Below are 22962 nucleotides of genomic sequence, written 5' to 3'. Positions count from 1 at the left end.
TCTGTGATTTCAGCTTCATTGGGTCAAGGACCTAAATAGGGTACCTTTGAAAAACAAATTAACTTGTCTATGACTTCTTTTCTCCTTCAGACTTCTCTCAAGGAACTCACTATAACCGCAGTCTTCTTGAAACTGGTATTCACTTGCCAGAAGTGTAAGGCCTACAAAAAGACAACCTGTTGAAATCAAAAAGAAGTATCTATCACGATGGAGATTCTCTACTTCATGACTATACTCGAACAAGCTACCTTAACTTATATATACCAATTACACTTACATGATGCCTAATTTTACACATATCTACAACACTGGTCCTATTTAGATGTGTTTTCCACTAGCAACTAGCTGCTGTATAAAATACATTTTCCAAAATCTTGTTGACAATGGTGTAATGAATTCTGCATATTCTTTGACATGTTATTCATGAAGTAAATGTTGTGTGGTTATTAACACCACACTAATCTCTGCCATAATATATGCCATATATTTTGCCTTGACCAATCGGTTTGCATTGTGGGATTCTACTAACTATATATATGAGTTGTGTTTAAGAAGAAATGTACCCTTTTGTGATTCTAATACCTGCATATAAGAACTGTTCATTTCATCAATTACTGCTTTGACCTTCTTTGATTTTAATCCTTATGTATAAGAACTACATGCATGCTTGCTTACTGATTTCTAATGTCTTTATATGATATTTTGCTCGATATTAGCAGTTTAGCATACTAATATAAACTCACATTGTTGTGTTTTTGTTGCATGCCAGAATATATATTCTCATGTGATATGCATACATTTGTTTCTGGCCCTATATCTCTCAGCAACACACCCATTTCCTTCAGGTTGTAGTGGCTGCAACTGTTACTCTGCCCCACTAGGCTGAACCAGGACTGGTGTTAGCATTTTGGGGTCCCCTGACACATTCAGTCTATGTATCACAAGCATTTTAGTTAATGCTACAGAGTTTTTGGGGTAGTACACAGACTAAACTGTAGCTATAATGCTCTTACATGTGTTGGTCCATTTCACAAGGGGATATTGACAGTGACTAGCATTTAACTGCAATGACACATTACAACAAAACTATGTACAGGTCTGGCCTTAGATGAAATGGTACCCTAGGGAATGAGTTCTGTGGCAAACTCACTGCCTACTGTTTCACCCCCTTCACATCTTCCTGGGCTCCTGTACCATGTACATTACTTATGTCTCACATATTACCTTATTCGTCAGCTTTTTCAAGAAGCTATGTCTTTCTAAATCCTCTGAAATGCATTTTTTACATTTTCATCCAATGATGACTTGGGCAGAAAATTATTATTAAATAGATACATTCAGTGTTGCTGTTCTGTCAGCTTTACTTGTCCTTGCATCCTTTCAACACACTTTACCTAGCTAAGACAGCACAGTCATAATTCTGTAAGAAATGACTGAATTATGTCATCAGGTTATAGATGCTCTGAGGTACATTTTCCCAACACTTTGATCCAGTAGTGACTTGAACAGAAAATCATAAATAAGAAAATAATTTCAGTATTATTTTTTTCTTTCAATGTAGCCATAAATTGGGCCCAAATGCTAAATGTTTAAATCTGACAAAATAGTATCTCACAAAAGATAACCAGAAAAATGTTTCACATGATACATATATCCTATCTATGAATAATTCCTACATCTGTACCTCCACAAAAAAGACTGTCACAGTCTGTGCATCCCTCTGGTTCTAGACTGGGATGAAAGCAGAGGCTCAAGTGGCCATAGTAATGTATCTCAAGCAGCTGTTGTCATACAAATACATAGCATGTCTCCACACTCTTCACAATTCAGCCCCAAAGATATTCACCTGTATGCGACTGATGTGTAATTGTGAGGAAAGTGAAAAAAATAACAATAACAATAATGTATTCCAAGTTGATGCCCCTACACAGTACGTTACCACTATTGAAGCTATTGTAACCTTCTTTGCACACCTCTGAGATCTGTGAGAAGAGACAAAAGAGACAATGATTACACTATCACCATCCCTAATACAAGCTATGACCTCCTATGCACACCTCTGAAGTTTTGGTGCAGGGAAAATTAAAGAAGTAATGACCATACCATCTCCAGTCCCCCACACAAACTATAGAAATCTTCTGTACACACCTCTGATCATGGCTGTGTTTAGAATGGGTGCAGTTGAGGGCAGAGTCCACCACTAATTGCATGTGAAAATCCATTTCCACCGTTTGCAGTGTGGAGGTAGCCATCAGACCCCTAGAATATCTAAATGTCTGAACATTACCTAATGTATTTTAGTCCTTATTTTTGAAAGTTAGTTACTTAACTGCATTTTTGCTGCTATCCAGATATGCATGTCCCAGCATTATTGTTTGTGTGTGTGTGTGTGTGTGTGTGTGTGTGTGTGTGCACAGAAAAAAATTAGTGATATATTTAACATATATTCTGCACATTCACCTTTGGGGAAACTGGAGGAATGCCATTTCACCTATTGCATGTCTCTGAGGTTCTGATGAAAACCAAAACAACCAGATAGACACACATATATACAGGTAGGGCATGCAGACCACATAGAAAAAGCCACAACCAAGACCTCAGCTGAATCAAAGCACTGTTAATTGGCAATGTTACTAACCATGCTACTGTGGCAATGAGCAGTTACTTTCAGGCACATCCTCTTCTTGCTAAACCACCTAAGATACCCATCTATCATGTGTAAGGTATATGTTTGTGATCATAAGTGAAAGGAATTAGAGCCAATTTGTTACACTTAAATACACTCCAACTAACGTCTCCCCAAGCATAATGGCAGTACCGATTATGTTTGTGATACAAAGTAAGAGAAATTATAGTCAGATTTTTACTCTCATACAGCCCTCCTCCCCCACAAGCATAAGCCACAGCAATACTAGTTTTACAGTGATTTCAGCAAATAGTGATACATTGTGCGGCAACTAGTACTGCCACACAAGATCAATGAGTGCTGCCAGCCACCAGGAGTAATGCATAGCTATCACTGTCCCTGATTTCACAGAATGTTTCTGATTTTGCCTTATATTTTTGTCCTGTCCCTCACAAAAGTTTTGATCTGCTGGTAAGTCATTCAGTATTAGACAATCAATAATGCCAGACATTAGAGTTTCATATTTATTGTCCAAAATGCATTTTGATGCAAAACATGTTGTTCTATTAACTTTTTAAGTGAATTAGAGTAATATTTAAAAAAGTGTTCCTGATTTTGAGCCTTTATATCACCATTTTGTTGGTTTGCCCCACAAATTGTGAGATTTAGTATCTGGTGTCCTGCTGGTATTTATTAAACTGTATGAAAGTGAAAACCTTTCCTGAAGATTAGCAGCATATGTTCTTAAAATCCCTGGTAAGCACTGAGGTCAGTCACTTTGGACTGCCAGTCTCTAGCTCTTACCTTGCTTGTGTTCATCCACTGAGTATTATCTTTATCCAAGCAAAGTCATGTCCCACCCCTGATTAAGGTAAAGCATGCATTTGGAGTGCAAATGATCTTTCCTTTTTCTATCATGTTCCCCCATCCAGAAACGGCTTTTGTAGGGCTCCCACAGAGTCAAGGACAATTTATGGCTTCCCTACAACTGCGGTTATCACAGGTACCTAAAAGCCAGATATAATAATTTTAGCGGAAAGAATGCCAACCAGCAGGATTTAACTAAGTCAAGGATAATACGTCAGTGGTAAAACAATTAATGAAATTATCAAACCTGTGACTTGACAAAACACAAAAAGAGATATCTTTGACTTTTAAAGGAAAAGTGGTGCCAGTCCTTATGATTTATCATCCCAAGTGTTATTACTGCCCTCCTGGTTTATTAAGTACACAACATTACTGTACCAGATTTTGTTGGTTTGGCAGATGTGTAATAAACTATCACTTGGTGTGGTTGGGGTCCCCCAGGACCAGAGGCCCCATAGCAAGTTCATGGTTCACTGGTGCCTAAAGCCAGCTATGGGCTGAATCAGCTTTTGCTGAACTGATAAAGCTCCTTGTTTGTTTCCCAGCCTTGTAACTTTTTGTACAGTAGGGATACATTACTTCTGGGAAGCCATTAAGAGCTACCTGCCCCTTCTGTCAGAACATGCTGTTAATAAACTGGTAAACCTCCTTTCTTGCTTTCCCTGCCCTGCAATATTTTAATCATAGAATCATAGAAAATACAAGGTAACTAGGCCCTGTGGTCATTTACTCCATACTAATAGCCCCCCCCCCTTTGGGACATACCATTTTTTGAAGGAGCAACAGAACAGTCATATCAGGGGTGAATTTGTAGATACCAGTCCAGCGGCCTAACTTCTTTTTGAAGGAAGATAGTGTGTCACATTGCTTAATTTGGAATGGAAGTGTGTTCAAGGGAAGGGAAAGTACTGCATAACAAATCTGTCTCTCCACCATAATCCATGCTTCTTGTGTTAGTGGAACTGGTTGATTTATGGAGATATAAGAGGACTCAGTTACTGGATTACTAATGATCCAAAAAGCAAGGCACAGAACACTCCTAAGGAGTCTGTAGGACACTGAATAAAAGACTACTTGCAACCTCTTCTCATAGTTCTTGTCTTTAAAGCATGTGATCTTTTTAGTTAGGAACCTCTACATTTTTTTCCAGTTGCTTCATATATATTGTAAGATACATCCCAAAAGGGGCATTGTATTCAATAATAGGTCTGATTACTACAGAATATAGAGTGCAAAGAACTTTCTAGATGAAATACCTTTTGCAATCAGCTACATCAGGTAAAAAAAAAAATTCCTAACTACTATTGCAATGCGATGGTCAAAGGCTAGGGAATTATCTACCCATGTTCCAATGTCTCTTACCACAGTTTCATTTTGAAGTAGGTGTTGTCTACTCTATAAGACAGATGAAGTGATTGTTTACTAAATGCAATGTGATATTGAACTTTTTAACATTTAGTTTAAACCTGTTTTTTGAGCACCAGTTGAATTCCATTTGGAGCTTCTAAGTATCAGAGAGGGACAGGACTTGATGATGACAACATGTTTGCAGTCATTCACAAACTTGGTTAGCCAGAGATCTCCATTTGTAATTTGGAGATCAGCAAAGTAGATGCCAAACAGTAGGGTGTTCTAGCACAGAACCATGAGGTACACCACTGCTTGCCTTCATGTTTACTGAGGATGCATCTTCCATCCTCATTATATGGGTAATATCCCTCAGCCAACTTGTTATCCACCTAACTATGCAGGGGTCTATTTGGAGCTCATTCAGATTATTTATTATGTTAGTGTTTGGTATGATGTCAAATGCCTTAGCCAGGTTGAAGGATGTTGTATGCAGAGCATGTCCACTGTCCATGGCTTGTGTTATCCTCTCAAAGGAGTTGATATGATTCGTTATTCAGGATCTACCCTTAACAAAGCTGAACTGCTGGGCATCAAGTGTTATAACATTTTTGATATCATTATCATTAGGTCATTTATGATATGTTCCATGGCTTTGCAGATGAGACTCGTCAGGCTAACGGGCCTGTAGTTTCTGGGGTCAGTGGTATGTCCGTGTTTGTGAAATAGCATCAGAACAGCTGCGTATCATACTTCATGCACAAAACCAGTAGCTAAGCTAAAAAATGGCTACGCTTGGGTTGAATTGCTGTAGGACTGAGTCCACTAGGGCATATTTTGTACTATTTATCAGGCAACTGTGTGTATATTATCAGGTCCCAGGGCTGATATATTTCTTATTATGGGGAATGTCTTTAGCAAGTGCTGTTTGGTTATGATGGGAGGGTTGGTGGTATTCTGTGGGATATGTGGACTTTGTATTGTTGTTCCAGTCATGAAATTTGCACTGAATCTGTTTGCTAGTATGTTGACAGCTAGATCCAAGTAGGTACTGCCATTTTGGATAACTTCTGAGCAATGTTGGGTACAATTTCTTAGTTTCATAACATAACTAAAGAAGGATTTGTAATTCTCTTTCATGTCTGATGTTAGTCTACATCCATGGGATACCTTTGGATTCCTGGTGGTGTTTTTTTTTTATTTCCTTTGCCTTTTAATATTAACTTTGATTTGAGGGGGGTCATTTGCTGTACACTCTAAGAAGCCTTTTTTTCTTTTATTGTATTTTTTTTTTGTATTACATGTGGACCACCAGACTGGTTTATTTCTTAAGTTCCCATTTTGTTTGGATCTGGTGGGGACTGCCAAGTCAATGCATGTAGAAAGTATTTGCCTAATTATTTGCTGTGTTAATATCTTGAGTAATACAGTTAAACTTGAATTTTGACACTGCAGAAGGTTTGCACATTTGAAGTCTCTGAGCTGTAAAGTTTGCATCTAAGGGAATCCAGCATGTGCCTTACACAGACGAACTAAAGTCCCTGTCACTATACTCAGTATTGTATAGACTTCTAAGGGGAGACTTATGTCTGGCTTACAGAGCAATCTCTGACCCAAACCTAATGAATTTGCTGCACATCTGTAAATGAAGTGAGACTAGAGCCACCCATTCCAGGGACCTAACTATGGGTTGCAACTTGAATAGGACATGCTGGAGGGACAGATTTGTCTTCCAGTGCCTGCCACGTCTTTGGAATAGGCTGCCAATTCATGTGAAGCAGAGCACCTGTATGACACTGTTTAAAAGGAACCTGGATGAGTGGATGGGGCAACATAAATTCATACCAGGGATAGCACCCACAACCGTCCTGGACATGGGCAGTCATTACTAAATACAATCCTGGGTATTGACTAGAGTATCTATGGTATTACATTGGGATGAAACAGCTAGGCTTGAAATAACCTGTAGGTCCATAGCCTAATAACCTCCTATGATACTATGATCTAATTGTTTTGGGATTTTGAAGGAAATTAGTATTAGTTTGTAACTGGATTTAACTTGAAATGGAAGTACAGGGGCATAGTTGGTATTGATGCCATGTTGGTAAGGACCTCATCAAAAATATTTATGTCCTCTAGTGGGTTCTTTGACAATATGGTCCATGGAGTTTTTGTCTATGAAATCAAGAAACTTTTGTGCATAATTTACAGTTGAAGTATAGGTACCCCAGTTTACCATTAATTTGCTAAAGTCTCCTAAGATAATGGAATTCCTGTTCATTTGGCGTTAACCTAATATTTTTAGGAATCCAACATGGTTTTCTGGAAGGATAGAGGGGTTCCAGTTATTATGCTATGATCTAATAGTTGGTCCTGTATAGTGTGATTTGGATCTTAATCAGTTCAATTCAGTTTCTGTGACTCTAGAAATTTGCCTAGCAGTGATGTGGTCCCTAACAAATACTCAGGCATTTTGTTAATTAGACGTCTGGCATTGAGCAGACATGTCTTGACATGGTCTGGGGCTTTATTTACTTTTGTTAGGTTAGGAGAGCCGTTAGCTGTGCTCTATCTAAAAAGGTACTATGAGGGTAACAAAGGCTTAGCCAGTATTTGGAAGCCCAGGAATGAGAGGTGAAAGTCATCCTTAACAAAGCGTACTAGATCTCCCTAGACTGATACCAGCTGTGCAGCCAATTGTTGAAGGCAATCATCTTTTCCCTGTACTTTGGAAACATTCAAGGAGAAGGAAATATTCCACTCGAAACCAGGGTCTTACCTGCATCTGTGATATGCACAGAGAGCTATGTATCTCTCTGTATATCCCTCAGGGTTTTGCATGCCAAGACAGTCACACCCGCATAGACCACTACCATGTCATAATCACATTTGCTTGACTTAATGGTCATTAGGTCTTGGGTCCTTTAAAGCAACTTACTATCACCCCCCTCTTTTTATCCCTCTTTACTGCCTTGTCAAACCTGAGTCCATTTTTTTGTCTGGCAATGGAGTCACCAATCACTGGCACATTTTTGTTAGAGAGTCACACCATTCACTACGCACATTTTATACTCAAATGCACAAACATATACTTGCCACCAGTGATAGCTCTGACACTATCTCAGCTTAAGTACCTTAGATACACAATACATAACTATGAAACATGCTTCAATATAATGGGATGCCAATTCTTTTTACAAGAAATCAAACTCTCAACTAAACCAACTGCATCCACACATATAGTGTAACATTTTTGCTGTTAAGTCAGGGACTGGGCCAATGAAACACACTAGAATACAGAATATAAAAAGAACACATGGGAAGCCAAGGGAACAGGCAGCCCTACTTCATCCCCATTCATTGAGCTAAGAAACATCCATTTCTATAGGGTAACCAAAGACAGAGAACAGGTTGCAAACAAGTTATAAAGTCCAAGACCTTCTATGAAACTTGTAATGAAATTAGCACTGAGCCAGATTTGGGGAGTTATTTTAGAATGATAAAGTAAAACCTAGTATTTAGCTAGATTTTGCTATCCTGGTACTATGAAGGACATAAAGAACATATGTGAGGCATGCCCACAGTGTCCAAAAGGCAGTACCCAACCCCAGGTTTAAGAGCCCTTTGATAACCTTACCCATCCTAGATGGCCTATTTGAATGAATACTAAAGGACTTTGTGAACTCAGATGTAAAACTGAGAAAGGACCATCATAATATACGGATAATTATTAATTATGCAACAAAATTTCTTGAGACAGTATCCCTATGAAGAGTCAATGCAAATCCCATAACAAAACATCTAGGACTGTTTTTTTTCCTCTAGGGTAGGAAATACCTGATAAATTATTACTGACTAAGCAACCCATTCAAGCCCGCAATAAAGCATCAATGTATTCAAATTTTTAAAGTGAAACCTAAGGACATCTATAGACCACCTTCAAACAGAAAAGCCAGTTGAGCATGTTAACAAAACATTAAATTCTAAGTTATGAAATGCTGTATAAGGGTAAAACTGACTACTGCTGCCATAGCTTCTCTTTGCTGTAACAGAAGTACTCCAAGGCTTAACTAGATTCAGTCCATTTTTACTGGTATATGGCAGACATCCTAAGATTTGCTGGATATAGCAAAAGAAATATGGGAAGAAGAAAACATGCCCATTTAAAAGTGGCAGGATGTGTTTTGGATCTCCAGAACCAGTTAAGAACTATGATGCTGGCAGTGAGAGAACATATGGTGGAGGTATAACTATATCCCTTTTGAAGTGCTAGAGAAAGTAAGTGATGTGAATTATAGGGTGGAAAAAAGAAAATAAAAGAACATTCTGAAACCACGGAGAGAAGCTTTTACTGAAGTTTCTGGAATGAGCATATTTGCAGGACAAGTTAATTTCTTGCAGCATGTCCTGAAATCAAACTAGAAGAGATGCTGTCAGTGTCTCAGAAATAGGAAGTGAAATAATCTCATCTGTGAAATAAGAATATATTCTGCGTTTCCTGGTAAAACCTTCTTAATTCAGCACATCACAGAGACTGTGGCAGGAGAGAAAGCACAATTAAAATCAGATTCTAAAGGCTAAGCTGTTACAGCTAAAGTATGAAAAATGCTTAAACTTGGGGGTAGAAAAGAATCCCAGAATGAGTTGAATACTGTTGTTGTACTGGTTACCAATCCTGACTTGAGCTATATGCTTTTGCAATGACTTCAGAAAATTAAACAGCATATTTAAATTTGATTCATATCTTTTGCCTTGAGTGGATGAACTGATAGTGAAATTGGACAAGCTTAGGATTCTATCAACATTAGACTTAATCAAAAGCCATTGGCAAATCCCACTAGCCCCATATACTAACATAAAATTGCATTTCCCAGAGTTGATGAGCTCTTTCATTATAGATTGTAGCCATTTGCTATCCATGAAGGGCCTGCAACATGCCAGACAACAATGACGGACAAAAATCTTTATGCCCCATATCAAATGTGCAGTGGCCTACATGAATGATGCTATAATAATAATAAGATTGGGACAGCTGCCTAAAATGTAAGCTATTTTAAACTCTCTGCTTTAGACTGGATTGATGGTTAATCCAACTAAGTCCCAGTTTGGTATGGCAAAAGCCCACTGTTTGGAATATGTAATAGGTCAAGGGTTTGTCAAGCCACAGGCTGAAAAAGTGGAAGCAGTGTAAAACTGGCCCAAGCTAGCTACTAAAAAGCAAGTAAAAACATTTTTAGGCCAAGTTACCTAGTATCAGAAGTTTTTCCTGCTTTTGCCAGTATTGTTGGCCACTGACTGCCCTGGCTAAAGGTAAGGTTCCACTTAAAGTGAATTACGCAAGTGCAATGGAACAAGCCTTTAGGTAGCTAAAGAATATGCTGTACTTGGAGGCCATACTCATAACTCTTTTATTTCCAAAGCAACTCCTAGTACACATGTATACTGTTGAGGTAGGCATAGGTACAATCTTGTATCAAGTTCAAGAGGGAGAGTAACACCCTGTCTGATATATTAAGTGAAGCTTAGACAACACCAAGAAATGATATAAAGCCATAGAAAGAGAGTGTTTAGCTGCTAGGTTGGCCCCTTATCACCTTGACGTATCCCCACTTACAGTAAAATTTATCCAATCACAGATCAACGCTCCTTTCAATGGCTATTCAGACACAAGGATACCAACCCAAAACTATTTCAGTGGGCACTGACCCTTCAGTATTTCAGCTTTAAGATCATGCATTGGTCAGCCTGCAGCAACCTCCATGTAGATGGGCTGTCCTGACTACAAAGTTTAGACTCAAACCAATGGTTCCATGCTGGAGAAGTCATGTATATAGTAGTGTATGCTGCCTCTAAGGATAGTAACTTAAAAACAGGCAAGGAGGTTAATGTTAATGTGGGACAGCTTCTCAAAGGGATATTTAAAGCCTAGTGACTGATGCAGAGTAAATTTACAACCTTGGGGTCTGAAGAGGGTTCTGGGAGAGTTTTAGAAAGAGTTACATATACTAGAAGGAAAAAGGCAAAGAAGGTTAAGTCCCTTAGAAGTGAAACCATTTGGATATACCTCTGCCTGTGTGGAAAGAGAAGATATTTTGTTTATCCATGACTTTGGAACTGCAAAGAGAGATGCTCTATTACTGTAATGTCTCTGTAAGTACCGTTCACTTATTTTGTGCTACAGCCATGGCTGGAGAGGAATACTGCATCATAATGTAAAGAACTATTGTTTGACTTGAACTGTGAAGAGCCTGTATGAACAGCATTTTCCTCATTTTATGAACTTCATTTAATTGCAATTAAGCATGAATTTCAAACTGTAATACTGGCTCTAGTGACTACTTTGTGTGTGTGTGGGTGTGTGTGTGTGTGTGTGTGTGTGTGTGTGTGTGTGTATGTGTGTGTATATATATATATATATATATATATATATATACGTATATATATATATATATATATATACGTATATATATATATATATATATATATATATATATATATATATATATATATATATATATGTGTGTGTGTGTGTGTGTGTGTGTGTGTGTGTGTGTGTGTGTGTGCACAAGAGCTTGTAGTAATTGGTTGTTTTCGACCATTTCTAGCTCTTTTGAAGTTCCCTGTTTAAAATCCACCTCTGAGCGTTTTTTTCTGGCTATACTACTCAGCAACAGCTCCTCATGGTCCTGCAGAGTGGTCCTAGCAGCAGAGAACTGAGAAAAGCGACTACTTTCCTGATTTAAGTATTTTTTGCTGTTTTTTACCTGAAATACCTTCTCTTGCTTACTTTGAACAAGCTTAAACTGTTTTTTTAACTGTTTGTTGCATTATATATTATCTGCACTTAAAGTTTCATTTAGTCGAAAATTGGTCGAAAGTTGTTTGTTTGTTAAATTTAACTGTTGAGGCTGCCCACTAAAGTGTGCTAGCCTGTGTAACTGATTTATTACTGTTTCCTGCATTTCTGTGTGCTTTCTATCTCAAAAACAAAAAAAAAAAAAAAAACAATCCTTGTTTTCCTGCCTCTCCTCGACTAGTTTAGACCAGTATACAGGCTTTGCTGTATTCTGGGCTGTGGTGTAGTTCCTGTGTTGTCCATTGCCTTACTTGGATAGAAGGAAGTTTCTTTGCTCACCAGTGGGAGTGGGGAGCCTTGAGCAGCCTATCTGTCCCTGAAGGAGTGACCTCAGCACAAGAGCTTGTAGTAATTGGTTGTTTTGGACCATTTCTAGCTCTTTTGAAGTTCCCTGTTTAAAATCCGCGTTTGCACGGCTTTAGCGCAGCGCCAGTTAAACAAGGTTAAACTTTTTCTGGCTCTGCCAAGTCTGCTCTTCAAATTTTCCCTTAAGAAAGCTCTACTCTTATAATAATCAGTCTAATCGCTTTATTACAAGCCTAGCACTTGTTCTCAAAACCTCTCTTCTAAGTAAGCACTCGCTAACTAAAGTAAGCACTACATCCACCTACCTTCCCTATGAGTACCCACTTCCCTTAAAGGCACAGCACTCCCTTATAATATTCTAGCATGTCGAGTGGTAGATTACTAGCATCCTCTCCGGTTCAGCTGGTTAATCTGGGAATCTTGAGACAATGCTACAATTGTCTCGTGTACACAGACAACCCTCTCCTCCTCCCAACAAACACAAATACATGTGAGAGATGCAACTATATAGCCAAACTGGAGGCTGAACTCTCTCAACTCAGGACTGGCAAGACCAGACAGGAGGAGAAGGTAACCACACACACACCAAACCCAGTCCCACATAGACCTACCACAACTGCAAACCAAACACATAATAACACTAAGACATACTCGGAGGCTCTAACAAAAAACTTACCAAAACAACAGAGGCTCCCAAAGCAGACACCCAAAAATCCACCACCTCAAAACATAATACATGCAACACATACTTCAATAAATCAGTGTGTCAAACAATCACAGCCCTTAAGGCCAAACACCATGCCTGATACACTAGTAATAGGTGACTCCATAGTCAGACACACTGATGTTCCGCTTACCAGGCTGAACAAGGAGAGGGTAATGGTGAGCTGCTTATCGGGAGCTAGGATCTGCCACATAACACACGCACTCAGGTCACTCCAAAGCAAGTACAAATATGACTCCGTCATTGTCCATGCCGGCATGAATGACCTGAGATGTACCTCCCTGGACTACATGAAAAGAGACATAGAGGAGCTCTCTGATTATGTAGTCCAGGCTGGTATGACCCTGACCCTGAGCAGCATCTTGCCCTCACCAAGAATGATGCCACAATACAAAGACAAGATAATCAGCTTTAATAATTGGCTCAAATACTGGTGTCATTCTAGGGGGATCCAATGTCTGTCTGCTTGGGATGACATGCTGGACAAGCCACGCTGCTTCGCAAGAGACGGCTTGCATCTGTCACCACTGGGCTTCCAGATATTAGCTAAGGCTCTTGCCTCCCCCATAGTGCCTTTTTTAGGCAAGGCTCAAAAGACAAACCCACCTCCTTAGAAAACAAAAATGGAAAATAATTAAGGGTAATGCTGCTCAATGCCAGAAGTCTAAATCTCACGATGCAGGCTCTCGAAGCACTCCTCAGAATGGAGAACATCGATGTCTGTGCAGTAACTGAAACCTGGTTCAAGGCTCCTGAGAGCACCCCAGCACTACCAGGCTATACCTCGTATCATGCTTTTCGGCCCCAAAACTCGGGCCAAACCAAAAAGGGAGGGGGAGTGTCCATATTCATCAAGGACACCCACACCTCCAGGTTAGTGGCAACACATGAAGCATCAGAGAACATCCAGGTGCAACTAACCGTAGGCAAAACTGCAATACAACTGGTAGCATGTTACAGACCACCCTCCCAATCTCAGGAACCCCACTCAGCCTTCCTGAAGAAATTGGAGGATATGAATGTCTCACCAAACACCATCATATTGGGAGACTTCAACTACCCTAACATAGACTGGGTGCATTATTCTAGCCCAAACACCCTAGCCCAAAGGTTCCTGGAATTCATAAATTCAAATGCAATGGAACAGCTAGTCAACTCTCCCACAAGGGGAGATAATATACTAGACCTGATCATCACAAACATGGGGACAAAGTGCTCCAAACCGAAAGTATACCCCTCACTAGTGAGATCTGACCACAAACTAATCACCATGGATATACATATCCCACCTCTACACCCAACACAAAAGACTACAGTGAAAAACTTTTCAAAAGCCAACTTTACACTTCTTAAAACTGAGATGGTATCCTTTAAGCCCACTGGGCCAGTGGAAACCACATCCCAAAATGCAGAATCCTTCACAAATGCTTTCTACGGACATCTCCAAGAATGCATGGATCATGCAATCCCAAATAAAACCAAGACCCTCCACCAAGGGCAGGCGTCCTGTCTGGTGGACCCCAGCCATAAACCAATTGTATAACAAAAGAAGGAAGCTACTGCACGACAGAGCAAAATCCCATAAAGAGAAGGCATCTCTGATCAGCACTAGTAGAAAGCTACGTTCTCTCATAAAAACATCCAAGGCCAACTTTGAGAGAAAAATCGCTATGGACACTAAAGATAACCACAAGGCCTTCTTCAGCTATGTTAGAAACCTGGGCAGAAACCCTCAGATATGTTCAGAGTTAGTTCACAATGACAAAAAATACACTGAACCCACAGATATTGCCAACATTCTGGCAGACAGGTTCAGTGCAAATTTCTCCCCTACCTCACCCCCAAAAGAAGAAATACTTATCCTAACTGAATGTAACCTCACTGTCATCTCAGATGTCCAGGTGAGAACCGCCCTCAGCAAAGCTAAAAACACAGCATCAATGGGACCTGACAGTATCCCGGGTTGCGTGCTATGTGAACTCCAAGAGGAGCTAAACCCGCACATAAAAATGCTATTTAACCTTAGCCTTACTAAAGGATATGTACCTGAACACTGGCGTACAGCAACAGTAGTCCCACTCCACAAAGGAGGCACCTCTACGGACCCTGGTAACTACCACCCCATAAGCTTAACCAGCCTGGTCTGCAAAGCTATGGAAAGAATCATTATGGAACTCATAAACAGAGACATTGGGGACTTACAGACACTTGATCCCACCCAGTTCAGCTTTGTAAAGGGCAGATCCTGCCTTTTGAACAGGGTTGACTTTTTTGAAACAGTCACTAGAGCCATTGACGAGGGCAAAGCAGTCCATACAGCCTACCTGGACTTGGCTAAAGCTTTTGACACAATACCCCACTCTGGCATCATAGACAAGCTCAACAGCTTAAATGTAAATCCATGTCACAAGATGAGTGGTAAACTGGCTAAAGGATAGAACCCATAAAGTCAAAATCGCTGGAGCCATGTCAGACTCAAAGCCAGTAACAAGTGGTGTCCCACAGGGCTCTGTCCTGGGACCCCTCTTGTTTGGCATTTATTTCTCAGATGTGAAAGCAAACATGGGAGGGTTCTGGCTGACAAAGTTCGCAGATGACTGCAAACTAGGTGCCATAGTCGATACACCAGCTGACGCATACATCCTACAGAAAGCCCTCACTGAAATGGACAACTGGTGCCGGAGTCATGGCCTTAAACTAAATGCCAAAAAATGTATAGTCATCCCTTTTGAGAAAAACAAAGTACCCACAAATTATCACATAGACAGTAACCCACTGAGTACGGAAAAAGTAATCAGAGACCTGGGGACCCAAGTCAATAGTGACCTCTCATTTGACACCCATGTTGCCAAAGTGGTTAGAAAGACTTTCTACCTTGCCCACCTTATCATGAAGGGATTCACATCCAGATCAAAGGAGGTCATTGTACCCCTATACTCCTCCCTTATCAGGCCCATGATTGAGTACAATGCCCCATTTGGTATGTACCTCACCCGGCACTTGCAACAGCTAGAGAGATCCCAAAAGTACCTCACCAAGAGGATCAAGGGTCTCCAACATATGTCATATGCTGCCAGACTAAAGAGACTCCAGCTCTGTTCAGTAGCGTACCGCCTGCTCAGAGGTGATCTGTGCCTGACGTACAAGGCCATGTCCAATCAGGAATTAATGGACATGCTCCACCTCAAAAAATCCAAATCCATCAGAACCACGAGAGCTAAAGATTTAAACCTCAGCACAAATATGAATAAGACATGCTGGAGGGACAGATTCATAACTCAGAGGCTTCCCATACTCTGGAACAGAATCCCAGTTCATGTTAGTCAGAGCCCCTCACTGACTCTCTTCAAGAAAAATCTTGACGAGTGGATGGAAGATCGTAGGTTTACCCCAGGGGTCATCTCTGTGTCACTACTAGACAGAGGCACAGTAAACTAATTCTATTATGTAAGGGGGTCTTCAATGTGTCACTACTAGACAGAGGCACAGTATTCTAAATCTATTCTGTACACTTTTGTACCATTACATGGGGTGGCGAAAGCCACATTACTATGGCTAGGCTTATAAATGCCACAGGGCAGATAGCCTAGTACCAAACTATGAAACTATAATATATATATATATATATATATATATATATATATATATATATACACACACATGCATGCATACATGTACTACTAGCAATATATGGCTGTGGATTCAATCCCCACAGCTGTTATGCCATCACTGGAAATTCAGGGTAGGTGTTTGTTGTTCTTCCGAGTGTAGTACCTGTAACATTGCAGTCTTAGCTGTATTACTGTCTTGAAGTTAATGCAGATGATTAAAACTATGAGCTACTCCCTGTAGCAACGGGTTTGAGTCCCTCAGTCTTCATTTGTCTGTTATGTGACCCTGTGCATGTCACTTAACTGGACAGTGCTTTGGGGCAATTGGGAGTTTGGGCTAGGCTCCTAATGGTCTCCTGAAATGCATGGTTAGTATGCCTAGTAACTATCCATGAACCCCTATATATACATATATATATATATATATATATATATATATATATATATATATATATGTATATGTATATATATGTGTGTGTGTGTGTGTGTGTATGTGTGTGTGTGTGTGTGTGTGTGTGTGTGTGTGTGTGTGTGTGTGTGTGTGTGTGTGTGTGTGTGCATTTATGTAGATTTATCTAATATATTTATTTATTTATCGACTGACATTTGGTAAAGGGGAAAGTCCACTGGGTCTGAGACCCATTTTTCAGTGGAGGCCCGGGGAGAAAAGATCCAAATACAGTTATAAAATTTGTATAACATCATATAAACATTGTAAGCAAAGTATAAGCAAAGTATAGAACCAGCTTTAACATTGATGTAAAAGAAAAAAAAAACATATGTACAGGACATGATATATAATGCAAACATTATATATTTTAATTAAACATATTGTATCAACAACATTTTATCTCCAACTTATTTAGTTAGCAACACATTTTATCTAACATGTCAGGAACAAAAAATACATCTCCAAAACAGCAAGCCCACTTAGCAAGATGGGAGGGGATGGAAGAAGGATGGCAGAGATAACAAGGCTGAACAGTGAAAAGCCAGAATATCTGGAAAGAGGCAGGTGGAGATGACAAGTAATGGGTGGGAGGCAGGAACAAAAGTGAACAGATAAGAGACAGTAGCAGAATGAGAGCAAAAGGGATGTAGCCCAAGAAAGGTTGGGGGGCATGTAGTCAGAAGAGCGGCAGAGAGAGTGGCAGGAGAACTGGGTAGTGGTTGTCAGAACTAAGGAAAAGACATATAGTAAGACAGAGCGTTGCTAGACATAGCATGGGTGAGGAATATGCAGGTAACCAGTATGAAAGAGTTGCAGAAGTACTCAGCCACTGGAGTATCAAGTGGGAGAGCAAGACTTAAATGAGGAATTTGATGATTGTTCGAGCCTCAACACTTGTCAGATAGTTAGCATTTGTCTGGATGGCTTCAAAAGGAGAAAGGCATCCATGCATACGGGCTCATTTAGGAACTACTGACCTGGTGGAAGAGACAGAAAGCAGTTGAGATGACAAGGGAGGAAGTTTAGTATGCTGGGGTTTGGGGAGTACCCTCAGAGGTGCTACCTGCTTCAGTGGCACCAAGAACAAGGAATGAGTGGATTAAGTAGTTCAGATGCTGGCTTAGGGAATATGGTAATGAAAACAGGATTACAGTAGCACAACAAGGCCTGATGGAGCCTGAGGCGATGAAGATAGGTTTCACCAAAGTTCCTATGAAAATCAGTTTCTAAAACAGAGGTTAGAAAGGCACATTATGATGGTTGTACCTTTAAAATGAGATGGAAAGGGTGAAGAATGTTAAAGCTGTTTAGGAATGCTAAATAAGGTACCACATGGGTACGGCTGCTTGGGGGGGAGGTGATATAATAAAATATGATATGGACTATCAAGCGTAATTAGGAAGAAGTGCAGGAAGATATCAGGAAGGAAGTGAGAAAAAGACAGTATGGAAAGGCAGGAGAGGATAGGGAAGAGCTGAAGGGGAAAGCAAGAAATGATTTAACTCCAGACAAGGAGAAGGCAGCAAAAAGTGAGTAAAACATCACAGAGGGTCGAGACAAGCAGAAAGAGGGTGTGTGATGACTGACGAAGATGGAATTCACCAAGGAAATGACAAAGAAGAGGCAGAAAATAAGGAAATGGACATTAGTGAAAATAATAAAGATATGTAAGAAGATCAGGCATACATGGAAAGACAGAAATGAAAAAAAAAAGAAGGGGGGAAGGGAAACAAATAAGAAGGAAGAGAAGAATACATTTAGGCTGCTTTTCAATATGTCCAGAAGACTTAGATGGAAAACGACTTAAAGTACAGAGTGAAGCAAATATGAATGGGATAATGGAAATGTGAGCTAATGACTGGAGGGGATGGGTTATGGTCAAAACTACTGTTTTTTTTTATTTCATTTTTCTTGGAAAGATATTATATAATTCTAAAATGAGGATTGTCTGAGCGTTGAGGAAGAAGAGATTTTTATGTAATCTGGCATTTTAGGCCATATCAGTCACCGTAACTCAACTCTCATTTTGCTTTATTCATAACATTCTTTTTTTTCCAATCTGCTTATAGATAGACGCACTAAAAAAATACTACAGGATCAAGATAAGAAAAAAACAAACAAAAAAAAAAACAGTAACTGCAGTGGTTAGAGTTGATGTCTCACAGTGCTTAGTTCTCCAGTTTGGCTCCATTCTTGGATGCCATCCATGTGGAGTCTGCTTGACTGTCTGTGTCCAAATCAGTTTTTTTGCAGGTGATTTTATTTCCTATCATATCTGAAAAATGTACCATAGATTTGTGGACAGATAATTGTATCATTTCTAATGCCTTGATCTTATTTAATGCTCCAGTTCCGGATTCTGTTCCTAGGGTGAAGGTGCCTCTCCTTTGGTTTGTTTTAGCTATAACAAGAAAAATAGTCATAAAGCACTGGACATTTAAAATTACTTTTTCTTTCACTGAATTCATTAATTTAGCAAAAAAAATGTCTGTAAAAAAGAATTGTCAACTGCCAAAATGTGAACTTTGGATATTACTCACAAGTTTAGATTTTGGTCAAAATCAAGTGATTTACTTAATAAATTTTAATGATTTAGTTTTCTATGTTTGGTTTTGTTGTGGACATCTGTAAATAGTTATGTTTTTGTTCTATTCATCTTTAAAAAATGTTGTACAATCTTTGTTTTAAAATTAATAAAACGTTGTTTAAAAAAGGTACCATAGATAGATTGGTGATATTTTGCACCGCATATTGGTGTGTGTGTTGTACAAAAGTGTGTGTGTTGGTTTCTGTTTGTGTGTGTTGATATGTGTGTGTGTGTGTGTGTGTGTGTGTGTGTCTGTCTACTTTCATGTTCTGTGATGGACTGGTATCCTAGCCAGGGTTAAGTTGCTGCCTTGTACCCAAATAGTACAAAGGCTGTCCTGTGACACTGGACTGGATAAAGTAGGTATCAGAAAAGGAAGGAATAAATGAATCACAAGTATGATTCATTATTATGGTGGGAGGTGGGTTAGAATGTGAGGTATTAGAAGTAGAGGAGATGTTATTAGGAGAAAACTTTATCAGGTCGTCTCCGTTTGTCGTGGTGTGTCTCTGGAGTTTCTTTAATTGGATTTGCTCTTTTGCTTATCAGGGGCACTTTATCCAGAGCTGTGCTCTGTTTGCCTTGACTGTTTCTGTATTGGATTTCAGCTAAGGAACATGACAGAAGAGACTGTTTCTACAGGGTTTAATTTATTGAACTCCACTTTGGAAGAAAACTCAAAACAGAAAGAGGATGTGTCTTTTTAAGACTTTTGAAAGCAGAGACTAATCCATTATTGAAATTGACCAGGACTGAGTTAACAGCTAGCGCTGATCAAGGCAATAATGCTGTGCACAATATGAATGTGATACAACTTACCAGGAAGTTGGAGAATACTTTGGATAAGCTTAAACATACACAGTGGAAGAGGAAGCACATGGAGGCTTGCCTCTGCTTTAAGTTAGTACATAGAGGTCTCAGAATTTTAAAGATGCCCACTTTCAGCAACACATATCCAGAGTTGCTAATAAAATGGCAACAACTGAACATTGAAACAAGCTGTGGTTATATGCGGTTGCTCATTGAGCAGTATATGGACATTGAGAGAGGGCTTATGGATGAAGCAACTAGGACACAACAAGAACTAGCTACTGCCTTTTCAGTGATCGAAATGAATGATTTTTTTGTTGGAACTAAGCACACACTTAGCACTACTTGAAAATAAATTGATGCAGCCAAAAAAGAAGAAGCTCGAGAGAGACTTTTTGGATTTCCAAAAGGGGAATGTCTTCTCGTGGCCATGGGAACCAATGAGAGGCAGAGATTCCGGCCAACCCACCAACATCAACCAATCACGAGCGGTAACCTTACTTCCTACTATGTCAGCTGATATACCCAATGTCAGTGAGAGAGGAGAGTATTGATGTGAACAGATGTGCTTTTGGGTCTACAGAAAGTACAAGGAGAAGGCTCGCAAAATGAAACTAGAGACATTACCATTGTATAGGATGTTCGTAGGAAGGAGAAAGCAGTACAAGAGATGGCGACAACGTCAGATGTTACGACTCTGTTTTGTCCTTTTCAGTTGCCCTTCCAAGCATTTCAGAAGCAAGCATGGAGCCCTCAATCGAGGATGAGGAAATGCAAGTAGTCGGAAGAGAGGCTGGAGTTCCAGAAAAAGATATTATGACTGGTGAGTTGGACTTAGTGATTAATCTCTCTAGTTATGTTCTAAATGAAACAGAAAGGGAACTTTTAAACAAAGGACTCTCGTTTATCCCTGACAAGAGCATTTATTGTACAGAATTAATGTTGGACATTAAATTATTCATGAGGAAAGTTAGTCTAAACATGTTGTATGGTGATAACGTGAATAATGCAACTAGAAGTTTTAGAAAACCATCCACTTTTATACCCCAGATACATCCCCTGCTAGAGGTGTTTGAGAAAGCGTGTGAGAGGGATTTACTGAGCTTGTCGGAGAGAGGTAGAGCCGACAGGAAGGATGTTTTTTACAATTTGAACAATAGGGAGAAAGAAGCACTTAAGACTCTTCAAGACAATGAAGGAATTGTTATTAGACCTGCTGATAAAGGCGGAGCTATTGTAATGGATAGAAGTGTTTATGCTAGTAAAATGAGTGATTTATTGGGAGAGCAAGGGACCTATCAGAATCTGAATGCTGTACAGTTAGATAGGATTATAAAAGATGTACATAGCACCTTATATGATATATTTATATGTAATATCATAGATTTTGAGTCGTATAAGTATTTTTTGATCGAGAAACCTATGATTCCAGTTATAAGGGGACTACCTAAAGTGCACAAATGTTTGCTAAATCCTGCTCTGAGACCTATTGTCTCGAGTAAAGGATGGCTAACAGAGTCTGTATCTATTTATGTTGAGAAGCAATTGAGACAGGTAGTCGATGTGACAACAACAGTGATTAGAGACACTCAGCATTTTTGGAAACTCTGACAGAGTATGTGACAATAGAAGGTGATATATCCCCTGATTTGTTAGTTACTTTAGATGTCACTTCATTGTTCACTAGTATACCTAATGAAACAGGTATTGAATATATGAGGTTGTTCTTGATAGAGAAAAGTATGCCAAGATATTTGATCATCAGATGTGCAATGCTCATGGATGTTATTTTAAAATACAATGTTTTTATATATGATAACTATTTCTTACAATTGAAAGGTGTAGCGATGGGGAATCCATGCACCAATTCCTATGCCAATTTGGTAATGGCGTATTGGGAGGATACCGATGTGATGCAGAACACACAGTACACAACTCAGATCAAATATTATAAACGTTTTGTTGATGACATATTTTGGTTTGGAGGGGTGATGAGGATAGTCTAAAAAGATTTATAGAGTATATAAATGGCACCACCACTTTTCTCTCCTTCGCAGGGAATTGGTCCTAGAATAAGATAGACTTTCTAGATGTGTTAGTACATAAGCAAGATGAAGGGATAAAGACAGAAATGTTGAGGAAGACTTGTAGGAAGAATGCATTGTTATATTGCACAAGCATGCACCCTCCACACATCTATCAAAATATAGTTAAAGGTCAGGCCCTGAGGGCCTCCAGACTCACTAGTGAAGATTTTGTGTTTCAGCTCAGGTTAGACAGTTTAGAGAATGAATTTAAGGAGAGAGGATACCATAGTTATGAAACTGATGACATTCATGATGAGATTGTGAATAGAAGGGACACCACAGGTAAACCATATATTAAGAGGAATAGAGAGAGATTATATACAGAGACTAATGAAACCAGAGGCACTGGTAACATCAACAGGATAGTGATACCCTACACAAACAACAGTAGAAAGATTAAGGAGATTATTCATAATAATTGGCACATACTTACTTTGGACAGTAAAGTCAGAGAAGCGTCAGGGAATACACCGAATCTTACATACAGTAATACTCAGTCATTGAAAAGGTTATTGTGCTATGAGAAGACTGGAAGAGATAGGATCAGATCTGTCAGAGAAGGAACGTTTCCATGTAGATCATGCAACCATTGTAGTTTCATGTCTGGGAGCAATAAATTTGTTCACCCTGACACAGGTCAAGTATTTTCTTTCAAGATATATGCAGATTGTAAGACAAGGGATCTCGTGT

The sequence above is a fragment of the Protopterus annectens genome, chromosome 13.part0, assembly GCF_019279795.1.
Source record: "Protopterus annectens isolate FY-2018-M chromosome 13.part0, PAN1.0, whole genome shotgun sequence".
Lineage (NCBI taxonomy): Eukaryota > Metazoa > Chordata > Ceratodontiformes > Protopteridae > Protopterus > Protopterus annectens.
This window is presented reverse-complemented; position numbering follows the sequence as displayed.